The 13,646-nt window shown below is 36.2% G+C and overlaps 1 protein-coding gene across 4 annotated transcripts in view; it reads right to left on the bottom strand.

Moving 5' to 3' along the window:
• peli3 (pellino E3 ubiquitin protein ligase family member 3) overlaps nucleotides 1-13,646 on the bottom strand; it is an 88,958-nt gene that overhangs the window by 47,488 nt on the left and 27,824 nt on the right. The window lies entirely within an intron of this gene.

Genomic DNA, 13,646 nt, shown 5'->3' with positions numbered 1-13,646 from the left:
ATGAGACTTTTGGCGAAATTTGTTTTTTCCATTAGGTAAATTTTTATGTGCAAGTTATATTTGTGCAATTTGAGGGTCAATGGAAAAATAAGTAATCATTGACATTCACACCAAAGGGCAATTTAGATGAACCAATTAACCTATCAACAGGGGTGGGGGGGCTTTCTGTGTGGAGTTTGGATGTTCTCCCAGTGTTTGCGTGGCTTCCTCCCACCATCCAAAGACATGCACTTGATAGGCTGGGGTGCCAACAAGGGTGTGTGGGGGGGTAAACATGAGAAATTCATGGGGCCCAGTATGTGTGGGGGGCCCATAGAGCAGTGGAGGGGGCCCAGTGGATATAGAAGTTGTGAAAATTTCGTGTATAAGTGAGGTGTAGAAGTCGGGAGGTGAACGTTGAAAGTATGTTAAGTTTTGCTTTTGTTTTCCCGGTATCGTAAGTGACATTGCGTATGGACCGATTGAGAAGATAGTCAGTTTCTATAGGGTCCACAACAATTATGCTTTCATGGGACCCATAATTGATAGCAGTGCCCCTGTTGATAGGTATTTAAATATCACTGGTTTCATATCATACTTCTATCATATTTGAAATGTACCAGTGCAGGACAGACCTGGAAAAATGAGACTTTTGGCTAAAATTGTCGTTTTTCTACTAAATGTTGAAAAAACAGAAGTGCATAATGTCGGTTTTTCCATTAAATCACAAATGCGATGATTTTTTTTATTTATTATCGCGAGATGACACGAGAAGTCATTCCATAAACATGGCGACGAACGTAAATATAGTGTTGATTTACAGATATATTCATTATTATTATATATTACCCCTTTATCTCATACTAAATTTTAAAAAAATGATCCTGGTGTGTCCACACATTCCATGACATGTTTCTTCTTCTTCTTCGCTTGTTGTAACATACATCAACATCCGTTTTTTTTTTAAATTCACCTGACTCTAGTTGCAAAAAAGGTCGTTCTATTGCCGTGTTGCGTGATATACCATTTGCGCTACGCCCAAAAAACCACCTCTTACCAGTGCAAAAACTTTTAATTGAAAAATGAGACTTTTGGCTAAAATTGTCATTTTTCTATTTTCGCAATTTGAGGGTCAATGGAAAAGCGACTAATGATATAGTCGACAACCAAGCGGTAATATATCTATTTTCATCTCTTAGCTTTTGGGAATTCATCCTCATTTATACGTAACAGAACATGAAGTTGTGAAAATTTCATGTATAAGTGAGGTGTAGAAGTCGGGAGGTGAACGTTTGAAAGCATGTTAAGTTTTGTTTTTGTTTTCCCGGTATCGTAAGTGACGTTGTGTATGGATGCCCCCTGTTTGGACCGATTGAGAAGTTAGTCAATTTCTATAGGGTCCACAACGATTATGCTGTCATGGGACCCATAATTGATAGCAGTGCCCCTGTTGATAGGTATTTAAATATCACTGGTTTCATATCGTACTTCCATCGTATTTGACTCTAACAGTTGATAGTGATGATTTTAATTGAACGTGGACACTACAAATGTACCAGTGCAGTACAGACGACAGACTCTGGGTAAAACTTGGTAGAACTGTTGGTGTTTTGGACCAACAGGTTGAACGATGGGAGGCCGAGGGGTCACAGGAGCTAATGCTAATGCTAATGCTAACACTCACCTAGTAACTTGATAACATAGTCAACTTCATCAAGCTCAAGTCATTTACAGTCTTATTAGAGGAATCTATAAACCACAACTAGTCAAGCTGTCTGCCAGGAAAATATACATTTTTATTAAATAAACAGAAACCAGCTTAATTTTAACATCTGCCATATTCTTCTGTTCACCCTGAGATCTTATTAACTTTAATAACACTGGGTTACAAAAAAAATTTTTTTTTGCAAGTTGTCTAGGTTTTTTCAACTGAATAAGGACCATTTTGCACTGCTAAATCCAAAAATGACATCTGTTTTTCCTCAATCAGGTCAGGTTTTTTTTTTGCTAATTTGATTTTGAAAAATTTGATCTTCTCACAAAATTGATTCCATTTTTGTGACTTTATCAGTTGATTTTTTATACAGTTCTCACCCAAAATAGGTTTTAAGAGAAAAAAAAATAATTTGATCTCTTGATTCCTGTTAGGTACAATGGTGTATTCACCGCAGATGTAGCAGAATACGTCAGGCTTATTTTTGCAAGATCTTCTAGTCGAAGCCATTTCATTCACCTGTAATATTAAAAAAAACATTAATCGTAAATTGGCAAAAGTAAAATCTTCAGAACTCGTTTATTGCAAGAAATATGAAAGAATTTTGTATCATATGATGTGAAAATGCCCATAAATGTAAGTAAAAATGTTAAAAAGCCAATATGTAGCATAGTTCAGAAAGTTGACCTGATTGAGCAAAATTAATGTGATTTTTGGATTCAGCACACCAAAATTATCCTGAATCAGCTCAAAAAACTTAATAAATTTGTCGTTGAGCAGTGTAATAGATCACTTTTTTGATGTTCTACATAAAACAGATTTGACTAGAGTGACTTCTGAAAAAAAAAAAAAAAGTGTCTCAGTATTTTTAGAGATATGTTCGATGAGAATCTTTGAGACCGAGGCCTTTTTGGAGCCAACACCCAGTGGATGTCAGCTCTATTAAAACTGTAAGATTCTCCTGCAGTGGCTTCATTCTGGAGCCAAAGCCCTTACCCTTTGGCATGGGCAGACTTTCTGGAAAATGAGTGTATTTTAACGGGAAACAAAGATCAACCTGACATTTCCAGTGTGTTTGTGACGCTGCTTATTTATAGTTACTTTGTCAAAAAAATTATGAATGATCCTCTTCTAACACATTCATGTTAAAACCCCAGAATAGCTGGAAAATCTAATTGACTAGTAATTGTGTGGATGTGTGTTATTACTGCAGCACAGGACAGGAGGCCAGGCCCAGCGTTTGTGACGTTGGCTCTTCTGGTAATTGTCATCCTCTTTATGTGACTGAAGTGCTTTCTGTTTGCTGACCCAGGGCCTTTAGAAAGCAGCCAGCCCATCCTAATAGGATTGGATGGCCACAAGTGATCCAGTGTTTTCCACGAAGGCAGATAAACAGATACCTCCGTCTATGAACCCGGCCAATACTTTACGACATGCGTGTTGTGCCCCGCCATTTTACTCCCGGTGATAAATCCCGCTTTTGTGACCACTGGTGAGTGATGTGGAGCCGAGACAGGAGGAGCACTGCAACAAGAGTCCCCTTCCTTTCCTCGGACTCGTACAGTTAACAACCAGATAACCATCAATTGACAAACTGTCGTCTCTGAGATTCTTAACGAATCTCAAGAGGCGTGCAACCTTTCCCTTAACAGCAGCAGCAGCAGCAGCTCACTGTGAATGCCTTCATAGGGCACTCACAGAAATACTCGGAAATTCAGAACTTCAGCCTTAGTGTGTTATTGCAGGACATAACAAGACTATATTACTTTTGTCAATTTTTTTTTTTTATTAAATAGAGAATAGAGATGCGCCGATCCCGATACAGTATTGGGATCGGGCCTCCGATATCAAATTAATTAAGTATCGGAAAGTATCTGAATATGACATGACGTCGCCGATCTACCTTCCGATACAATAGTATCGGAATAGTAAAATAACAACTTAGTAGTAGTGAGGCCGCGTCCACACATTTGCAGCAACTAGATGGAAGTGACTTCTTCTTTGAGACAGGCGAAAGTCACATCCGCTTAGTTGCCGTAAATGTGCCGCGCGCAAAAACAAAGAAAGCATGTCCTTAATTTGGAGGTACTTTTCACTTGAGACGCAAAAAAGTGCCACGGCAAAGTGCAACATATGTGAAGCCGATGTTCCGAGGGGTGGATTAAAACCTTCAATGTTTAATACCATCAATTTGCAATTTGCATCAATCTGGCACTTTGGCCAGCTGTAAAGTTCTTAAAGTGCTTTATAAATAAAGTTGGTATGGTATGGTATGGTATCAATTTGGCCAAGCATTTACGAAGAAGCCATGCGAAAGAACACGAGGAGCTGGAGCAAGCTAAACAGCAACAACAACAAGCGCAGCAGAGGATAACTGATTCATTCAAGGGGCGTGAAAAACTTCCGACAGACAGTCCGAAGGCTCAAAGGATTACAGAGAAGGTGATAAATTTCTTTGCACTGGATGATCAACCTCTCTTTGTTGTTGATAATGTTGGCTAATGCATTTTTTTTATACTTACATTTTTTGCTATGTAGTCTACTTAAGTATCGGGTATCCAGAAAGTATTGGGAAATAACCAAATTAATATATCGGATTGGATCAAAATTGAAAAAACATAGATCGGAGCATCCCTAAAAGAGAATCAAGGTTAAATAAGCTACCATATTTGGTTCCTTACCTATAAGTGGCAAAAAAAATTTAAAAATCCAAGAAGTATATATAAAAACTAGAAAAGCACTTGGAGAGCGCAGACCTCTGCCAAGGTAGATCAGTCTCTCCCCCCAACACCATTAAAATGTAATCATTTGTTCCTTGTGCCAGTTTCAACATTTCCAGAAAATTTCATCAAAATCCGTCCATAACTTTTTGAGTTATCTTGCTAACAGACAGACGAACAAACAAGTGCATGGACGCTGAGCGTCTACGGGCAAATGCACTGAGCAGAGATCGAATGAGAAAACAGCGCAACAGGAATGTATGAGAAGTGAACAACATCGAGTCTGTTGATTTGTGATGAAGCTGATTCTGAACGAACTCGTCTGTGAGATGAACGTGTTCTAACACATTTGTAGTCAATGAAATGTCAACACAACCGTACATATTTGACCATTTGATTTGAGTAATTTTAGGGGAAGCCGGGCTTCCCTTGCAGTCTATGAGAAATCACCTCTGGTCCACATCCACATCATCCCTTTGAACATCATTCCTTACATTAGTACCATTACTTCATGGTAGCTAACAAAGCAGGTCCACTCACTGTTCATGCAGAGGTGGACCTTACAGACCCTGTAGACCACATTGGACCTGAGATTGTTGACTCATTGTAGCTGTTGCTGTCACTGTTTTGTAATGTGTGTGAAAATGACCAAAAATCGTCACTTGCCCGATAAGGGGTTAATGTCTTTCATTTCTACAACAGCTCTATTGCAACGCCATTTCAATGAATTCCATTGTACTCCTGTCACCAATGATGAAAGACTTAAAACACATGGGCTCTACGTATAATTTTGTGATAACAGAATTCAGTGTTACATCAACAAAATACCCAACGACAAGCGTTTCAATAACTGGCTAAAGACTAGAGGAAATGGGAGTATTATGCTATAAAAAGTGGCATCCTTCCTATCACATGCAGTGTGATTCACCAGGTGGATATTTTGACATTCATTTTACACAAGTCAAACAAAGCTCAATCCCATACGCTACAAACAGGTTTAAAGCCAGTTTTTAATGCTCAAGCCTATTATTAATCAAAAGTGGGCGAGACCACCTACACTGTGGAAAGCGAGCGGTGCAAAAGCAAAGCCCTACAAGCTTTGTTCTCCCTTTTAAGCAGATTAGATAATCATCCTGGGATCGTGAACGTAATAATACTGAAAACACACTCCTAAGTTTGGGCGTTCTTCCTTCCTGTTTGATTCTTACATTAAGGAAAAGTGCCTTTTTCCTGAGCGTCCACACACACACACACACACACACACACACATATGAGTGAAATGCACGGCTGTAATTAGATGTGATTGAGTTTTGTCGGTCTCATGGAGCCTGATGAGTTGAATACTCTTCATAATCAGATGATGGATGGCAGCAGGCAGTGGCCATTTCATTAAGCAGGCTCTCTGCTGCCCTGACTGGATATTGAGCAGAGGTATCAATGCAGAGGTGGAGGCAAAGTGGACTCAGGGGAGGGTGGAAGGAAAGAGGCATAAGAGAGCAGACAGAGGAGAATATGGAGGAGGATACACTGTGTGAGATGAAAGGGCGGGTCGGAGAGGTGGCTGAAGTTCTGAGTTAATATTAAATGTTGAATAATTTAACCGGTAATAGAGAATGTTCTGTTACGTATAAATGAGGATGAATTCCCAAAAGCTAAGAGATGAAAATAGATATATTACCGCTTGGTTGTCGAGTATATCATTAGTCGCTTTTCCATTGACCCTCAAATTGTGAAAATAGAAAAACGACAATTTTAGCCAAGTCTCATTTTTCGATTAAAAGTTTTTGCGCTGGTAAGAGGTGCACTCAAAAAAATAATTAAGCCAAAAATGTTGACTTTATGTATTTTAATTACATGTAAATTTTCCATGTAATTTTATTACATAAGTTTAATGTAAAGAGTTGCATTTAATATAATGTTTTTTTCTATCATATTGAGTCAATATGAATAAATTAAATACCTTCAGTCAGATTTGATTTAGTTAATGCAAACTTTTACCTAAACTGTGTTTGACTGTGACACTCAGCCTTTTTATGTGATCTAGTAAATAAAGTTTACTTTATTTGTTTAGATTCACTTTATACTAAGCATATTCACATTATTTTTGACTTTTTTGGATAAATACACTTTAAATTTCATATATTTCAGTTACATTTTACTTTAAAATATTACTTCATGTTTATTACAGCCAAGAATCATTTTTTGGAGTGTGGTTTGTTGGGCGTAGCGCAAATCACGCAAAACTTTAATGGAAAGACCTTTTTTTGCAGCTTGAGTCAGGTGAATTAAAAAAAAAACGGATGTCGATGTACGTTACAACAAGCGAAGAAGAAGAAGAAGAAGAAACATATCACAGTATGTGTGGACACACCAGGAAACCTGATCATTTTTTTTTAAATTTAGTACGAGATAGAGGGGTAATATATAATAATAATGAATATATCTGTAAATCAACACCATATTTACATTCGTCGCCATGTTTATGGAATGACTTCTTGTGTCATCTTGCAATAATAAATAAACAAATCATTGCATTTGTGATTTAATGGAAAAACGAACATTATGCACTTTTGTTTTTTCAACATTTAGTAGAAAAACGACAATTTTAGCCAAAAGTCTCATTTTTCGATTAAAAGTTTTTGTACTGGCAAGAGGTGGTTTTGTGGGTGTAGCGCAAATGGTATATCACGCAAAACTGCAATGGAAAGACCTTTTTCGCAACTAGAGTCTGGTGAATTGAAAAAAAAAAAAAAACAGATGTTGATGTATGTTACAACAAGCGAAGAAGAAGAAGAAACATGTCACAGTATGTGTGGACACATCAGGAAACCCGATCCTTTTTTTTAAAAAAATTTAGTACGAGATAGAGGGGTAATATGTAATAATAATGAATAAATGTGTAAATCAACACCATATTTACGTTCATTGCCATGTTTATGGAATGACTTCTCGTGTCATCTCGCGATAATAAATAAACAAATCATTGCATTTGTGATTTAATGGAAAAACCGATATTATGCACTTCTGTTTTTTCAACATTTAGTAGAAAAACGACAATTTTAGCCAAAAGTCTCATTTTTCCAGGTCTGTACTGCACTGGTACATTTCAAATATGATAGAAGTATGATATGAAACCAGTGATATTTAAATACCTATCAACAGGGGTGCTGCTATCAATTATGGGTCCCATGAAAGCATAATTGTTGTGGACCCTAAAGAAATTGACTATCTTCTCAATCGGTCCATACACAATGTCACTTACGATACCAGGAAAACAAAAACAAAACTTAACATGCTTTCAACATTCACCTCCCGACTTCTACACCTCACTTATACACGAAATTTTCACAACTTCTATATCCACTGGGCCCCCTCCACTGCTCTATGGGCCCCCCACACATACTGGGCCCCATGAATTTCTCATGTTTACCCCCCCCCACACACACACACACCCTTGTTGGCACCCCAGCCTATCAAGTGCATGTCTTTGGATGGTGGGAGGAAGCCACGCAAACACTGGGAGAACATCCAAACTCCACATACAAAGCCCCCCCACCCCTGTTGATAGGTTAATTGGTTCATCTAAATTGCCCTTAGGTGTGAATGTCAATGATTAGACATGTGATGTGATTAACAACAAAAGTTTTTTTGGGGGGGGCATATTATGTCCATGAGGTGAGTAATGACTAGTATTAGAGTACACTACAAACAAAAAGTTGAGGATATTTCTTTTTTTTTTTGTCATTTTTTTGGGTCATTTTTGCCATTTGTAAATAAAAGTATGTCTGGTCATTTAAAAAAAAAAAAGTGTTTCAATTCAATTCACACACAAAAAAGTAAAAAGCATTGTGCAAGAATCCCAACTGAAAAAAATAGCCCAAAAAACTGAAAATATCCATAACTTTTTGTCTGTAGTGTATGTTAAAATGTGAGAAAACATCAAATTAGCAGCATTTAATGTTTTTATTTCATAGTTTTCACACAGTATATCAGTAAAAACATGTTTTGTTGCTTCAAAAATTAAACACACGGTGTCCAGCTTGGTGGACATTTTTGCAACTCCATGAAAAATAGCTTCATAAAAAAAAAAAAAATAAAAAATAATAATAATCACATTGTTTTTTAATGCCCAAAGAGGAGTAAAGAAAAAAAAAATCTTGATTAATGTTCTCATAATTCATGCATGAAAGGGTTAAGGATAGTATTGATCCTGTTGATAAGATAGAGGTCTCAGAACCTGGTGTAGCAAATATGATACAAATGGTTTTAAAGCATTAAAACGTTTATGAGTGGTTTCCAGTTCTGGTCTGAAAATGGAAAAATGACCACAACAAGACAACAACTCATATAGTAAATAAAAAAAAAAAAAAACAATCACACAACAGACACTGATAACATTACATTACATGTCTGTCATGTCTGTCTAGTGTTTCTGTGATCAGTTAATTTGTTCATTTGGATCCAGATTAACATGTTACAAAAACAAAGACATGGAATGAAAATTACTGTGTTTTTGTGTGTGTTTTTTTTTTTTAAACCATGGCAGTCTGGTTGCTTTTAAGAGAGCATCTTCAGTTCCTCCTAAGAAAGGACCACGTGACGACACTGAAAGTACTGTAAATATTTCATAAGGAAAAGAAAAAAACTGAGACTGTTTTAGAGCTGCTTTTCAAAAACGATTACAGTGATCTGAGCGGAAATGGACGGCTGAGACGCATCACTGTTTACTAAAGACCCCTTATGTTCAGATTCCTGCTAGAACCCTCACATTTATTACGTCGATCTCCCACTAGACAACTGTCAGAGCTGTTTCATGACCAAGCTAAACAACAACAAAAAAAAAAGTTTTAAGAACTGATATAAATGTATAGACCACAGGTGTCAAACATGCGGCTAAATGGGGCTAAATCCGGCCCGCTAAAGGGTCCAGTCCGGCCCTAAGGATGAATATGTGAAATACAAAAATTACACTGAAAATATTAACAATCACAGATGTTAAAATAATTTTAGGTCAGTTAATTCTCAAGTGGATCAGACCAGTAAAATACTATCATAAAAAACTATAAATAATGAAAACTGCACATTTGTCTCTTTGTTTTAGTGTAAAAAATGTAAAATTACACAAAAATGTTCACATTTACAGACTAGTCTTTTACAAAAAAAGTGAATATCTGAAATGTCTTAAAAGAAGTATGTGGAATTTTAATAATATTCTCCCTGTTATTTAATGTTTGGTGTATTTGTAGATTCACTGTGATCTCTAAGTTGTGATTTACATGGATAAATGATAAACTAAGACGTAATATTGTTAACACTGTACATATTTTACTAAAGAATTTTCAGGTTGTTCATATTTGTTCATGTTATGTTCAAGTACAATTCATAGATGTTAACATTTTAATTGAGGAATTTTAAGTGTATTTTTTACGTGTAATGTAGGATATTTAAGCATATTTAAGTGTACTTTTGTGTGTATTGTTGGATATTTAAGCATATTTAGGTGTATTTTTGCATGTATTGTAGGATTTTCAAGCATATTTAAGTGTAATTTTGTGTGTATTGTAGGATTTTTGAGCATAATTAAGTGTATTTTTGCGTGTATTATAGGATCTTTAAGCATATTTAAGTGTATTTTTGTGTGTCTTGTGGGATATTTAAGCATATTTAAGTGTATTTTTGTGTGTCTTGTGGGATATTTAAGCATATTTAATTGAATGATTTTGTTTACTTAATTGAAGATTTTTTTTTTTTTTTGCTTAATTCAAGATTTTTTCCTTAATTCAAGCTAATTTTTTTTTGGCTTAATTCAATTCAAGACTGTGGAATTTTTGCACTTGGCAAAAACATCCCAGGGGCCGAACTGGACCCTTTGGTGGGCCGCATGTTTGAGACCCCTGCTGTAAATGTACGTGTGGATAGAAGATCAATGCAAAGGTCATTTGTTAGCTTAATGAAACAGATAATTACCCTCATGTATGAACATGTGAGAGTTTGATAAATATTCACATTAAATATGGTGTTTTTTCTAATATATATGTATTAGGGATATAATGATTACCGGTATAATGATAAACCGCGGTAAAATCCCAGACGGTTAGTTTTACCATTTAAATTCTAAATATCATGATAACCGTGTTTGATTACCGCACTTTTAGGGGAAAAAACCCTAAGTAAAGATCTGCTTTTATGTCAAATATTTGAGTATAGTTTTAATTTATTACAATTTTAATTGTATATACCTAATATTTGGAACCAATATTCACTTTTAAAGTCTTTGAAAAGGTTTGTTAAGCATCTGTGTGTTATTTATGCACTAAATTATATACATTTTTCAAATTGGATTTTATATTTTTTGGTGTTTTTTGTCCTTTTGTGTTGATACAGTAGGTTAAAGTGAAAAAATAATAGACAGTTGAAATAGATGAAGTTGTGCTGAAAAAAAGATACCAAACAAAAGTATAGTAAACATTTGTTTATATAGTATATAAAGGCAAAATCAAAAGGACTGGAAAACAGACAAAATAGGCTCAGACCACTGAGTGTTAATATGTGAATGTTTCTGCAACAGAAGGTACATTGTGCCTATTATTTTATTTGGTTTTTTGTTGTTTTTTTTAATACAACTTGGTTAAATCATTTCAGTGTGTGTATTAGTACTTTTTGAACATTTTGAGCACAGTTTCAACAATACCGCGATAATAATGATAACTGATTATTTTAGTCACTATAACCGTGATATGAAATGTTCATACCGTTACATCCCTAATATATATGTGTGTGTATATATATATATATATATATATATATATATATATATATATATATATATATATATATATATATATATATATATATATATTAGTTTATCCAGTCTCTGCCTGGTAAATGATCTAACTGAGCAGGATTACCGTGAGTATATTCTGTAAAAGCAGAGGAGGCACGACAGCCATGGGTGGGTGAGTGGATGTGGATGATGGGGAGGACAAGTGGGAGGTGGGAGTCAGAGGAGGAGTGGGTTTGAAGGGCAGGGAGAGGTGAGGGACGGAAACAGAGGAGGGAGGGAGGGAGGGAGGGAGGGGCACATGGGAGATGCTGCAGGTCTCAGAAAAAAAAACATAAAAAAAAAAACATAAAAAAAACCAAAAAACACTACAGCCTTTGGTGATGAAGAGAGGATGGAGATGAGGAAGAGGAGAGCAAGGTGTGTGTGTGTGTGTATGTGTGTATGTGTGTGTATGTGTGTGTTTGGGTGTATGTGTCAGCAAGCGCATGTGCGGAAGTGGCCGGCTTTGGCAGGGTGATGGATTGCCTGTTCTGTGCCACGCATTTTCTAATCAACCCACAGCCACATCCTGGGGGTGGAGAAAAGAGAGGGAGAGAGAGAGAGAAAGAGAGAGAGAGAGAGAGAGAGAGAGAGTCAGAGGGAAACGGTGAGAGAGGGAGGAGTGAAACAAAGAAAAAGCTGCCTGACAAAGGAAGACAAAGGAAGGAGAGAATAATAGATAAAGGGGATGCAGCCCATAGGAGCCGAGTGGAGTCGCTGGAGGGTCTGTGGTGAGAAGCACTGCTGCTGCCGCTGCTTCTGCTGATGGTGCTCAGGCCAAACAAATGACACACACACACATATGCACACACACACACAGATTATACAACACTGCATATAACACCGCCCCGTAAACCACGCAAAACCGACCGAAACCATGCAACACATGAGCCTGTACACAGAGCGCTGCAACTGAAATCATCACAACACAAAACACACATCACATTTCTGCTTCTAACCCTGTCATTTTTTTTTAAAACGCCAAACCATGTAAGAAGCCTCATCTTAAATTAATTCGAGAAGCAAACTATTTTTATTATTTTGTTTATCCCTCCGGTATCCCGTCCACCAAGGCCCTTACTAAGCACCAAGTGTGCCTTTTTGGCACACTTGTGGAATAATGTCAAAAAAAATTTTCATACAGTTTGTTTTTAATTCTTTTACACTTTTTTTCTATTTCATCAACTTGAGCCGTAAATAAAAACACCAAATACTCAATAATTGTCACATTTTTTAACCCTTTAAATGCCGTGTTTGTAATGTAAACAAACCATTAACATCACAAATTTCTGGCGACCCCAGACATTCAAAACAGAGACTTTGTTTTTTACTAAAATTAATTTGTTTTTTTTATCATGTAATAGTTTGCTATACTATGTTGCAAATAAACATTAATTTTAGACAATGTTTAGTCTATATAATGTGCATTATTATGGATGGAGGCAGAAAAGCCAGGTGTAGATTACTGCACAAAGTGAGAATTTTATTTAATTTTATTTTTAGTTATCAGGATATGCACAGTCAGTCCAGCTTGGATTTACAAGGCTGACAGTTAATACTGAACAAACAAGAACTCAAACTATGAATTATGAAAGAGCTGCAGCATCTGAAACTGACCACAATGAACATTTGACAGATAAAGAGAACCACAGTGCTTCAGTTTCAGCTTCCCAGTTTGTCATGTCTTTGATGGATTGGGATTGTCTCTGTCAACTCACCATATATTTTTTATTAATAAGTTTTTTTTTTTTTTAATCAATTACTATAAATTTCAGGTGACCCCATTTGAATTCCAGGTGACCCCACGTGGGGTCCTGACCCCAAGGTTGAAAAACACTGATTTATGGTAATGACAACAAACTGCATTTTCTCAACAACAAATCACAGACATCTGATGAAAATGGAAAATCAATCTAGTAATGATGAATATTCCATGAACAGAATATCAAATGCTGAAGGTGAAGCGGTTGTATTGAATTTCTATAGAAAATCACAGGTGGTCTAATAAGTCTTTCCAAAGCTGCATAATGTACATGTAGCACGAACCGACCTACATGAATACAGATCGAACATTAATGAAGGCAGGTCTGTATAAAATACCATATGTAAATAAACTATAGCAGTAAAATATGGCCAATATTACAAATATCTTCACTGTCGGTCCATTTTTGGTCTTTTTTTGTCATAAAATGATTCTTTTGGTCAGCTGTCAAGTTAGCCTGATGGTTTCACAGATACTAAACCAATGAAAAGTGTTGTGATTACATGTCTTAAGTCCATTCAGTTAGTTAAAACAGGGGTTCCCAAAGTGGAGTACGCGTACCCCTAGGGGTTTTGGTAGAAGCCCAGTGGGTACTTAAAATTTTAGGGGAAAAATACATGAAATAAGTCATCATGTACCAAATATAAA

Source organism: Sphaeramia orbicularis, chromosome 18 (assembly GCF_902148855.1).
Source record: "Sphaeramia orbicularis chromosome 18, fSphaOr1.1, whole genome shotgun sequence".
In the NCBI taxonomy this organism is placed as follows: domain Eukaryota; kingdom Metazoa; phylum Chordata; class Actinopteri; order Kurtiformes; family Apogonidae; genus Sphaeramia; species Sphaeramia orbicularis.
The sequence above is the reverse complement of the archived record's forward strand: the minus strand, read 5'-3'. Positions and strand labels throughout refer to the sequence as shown.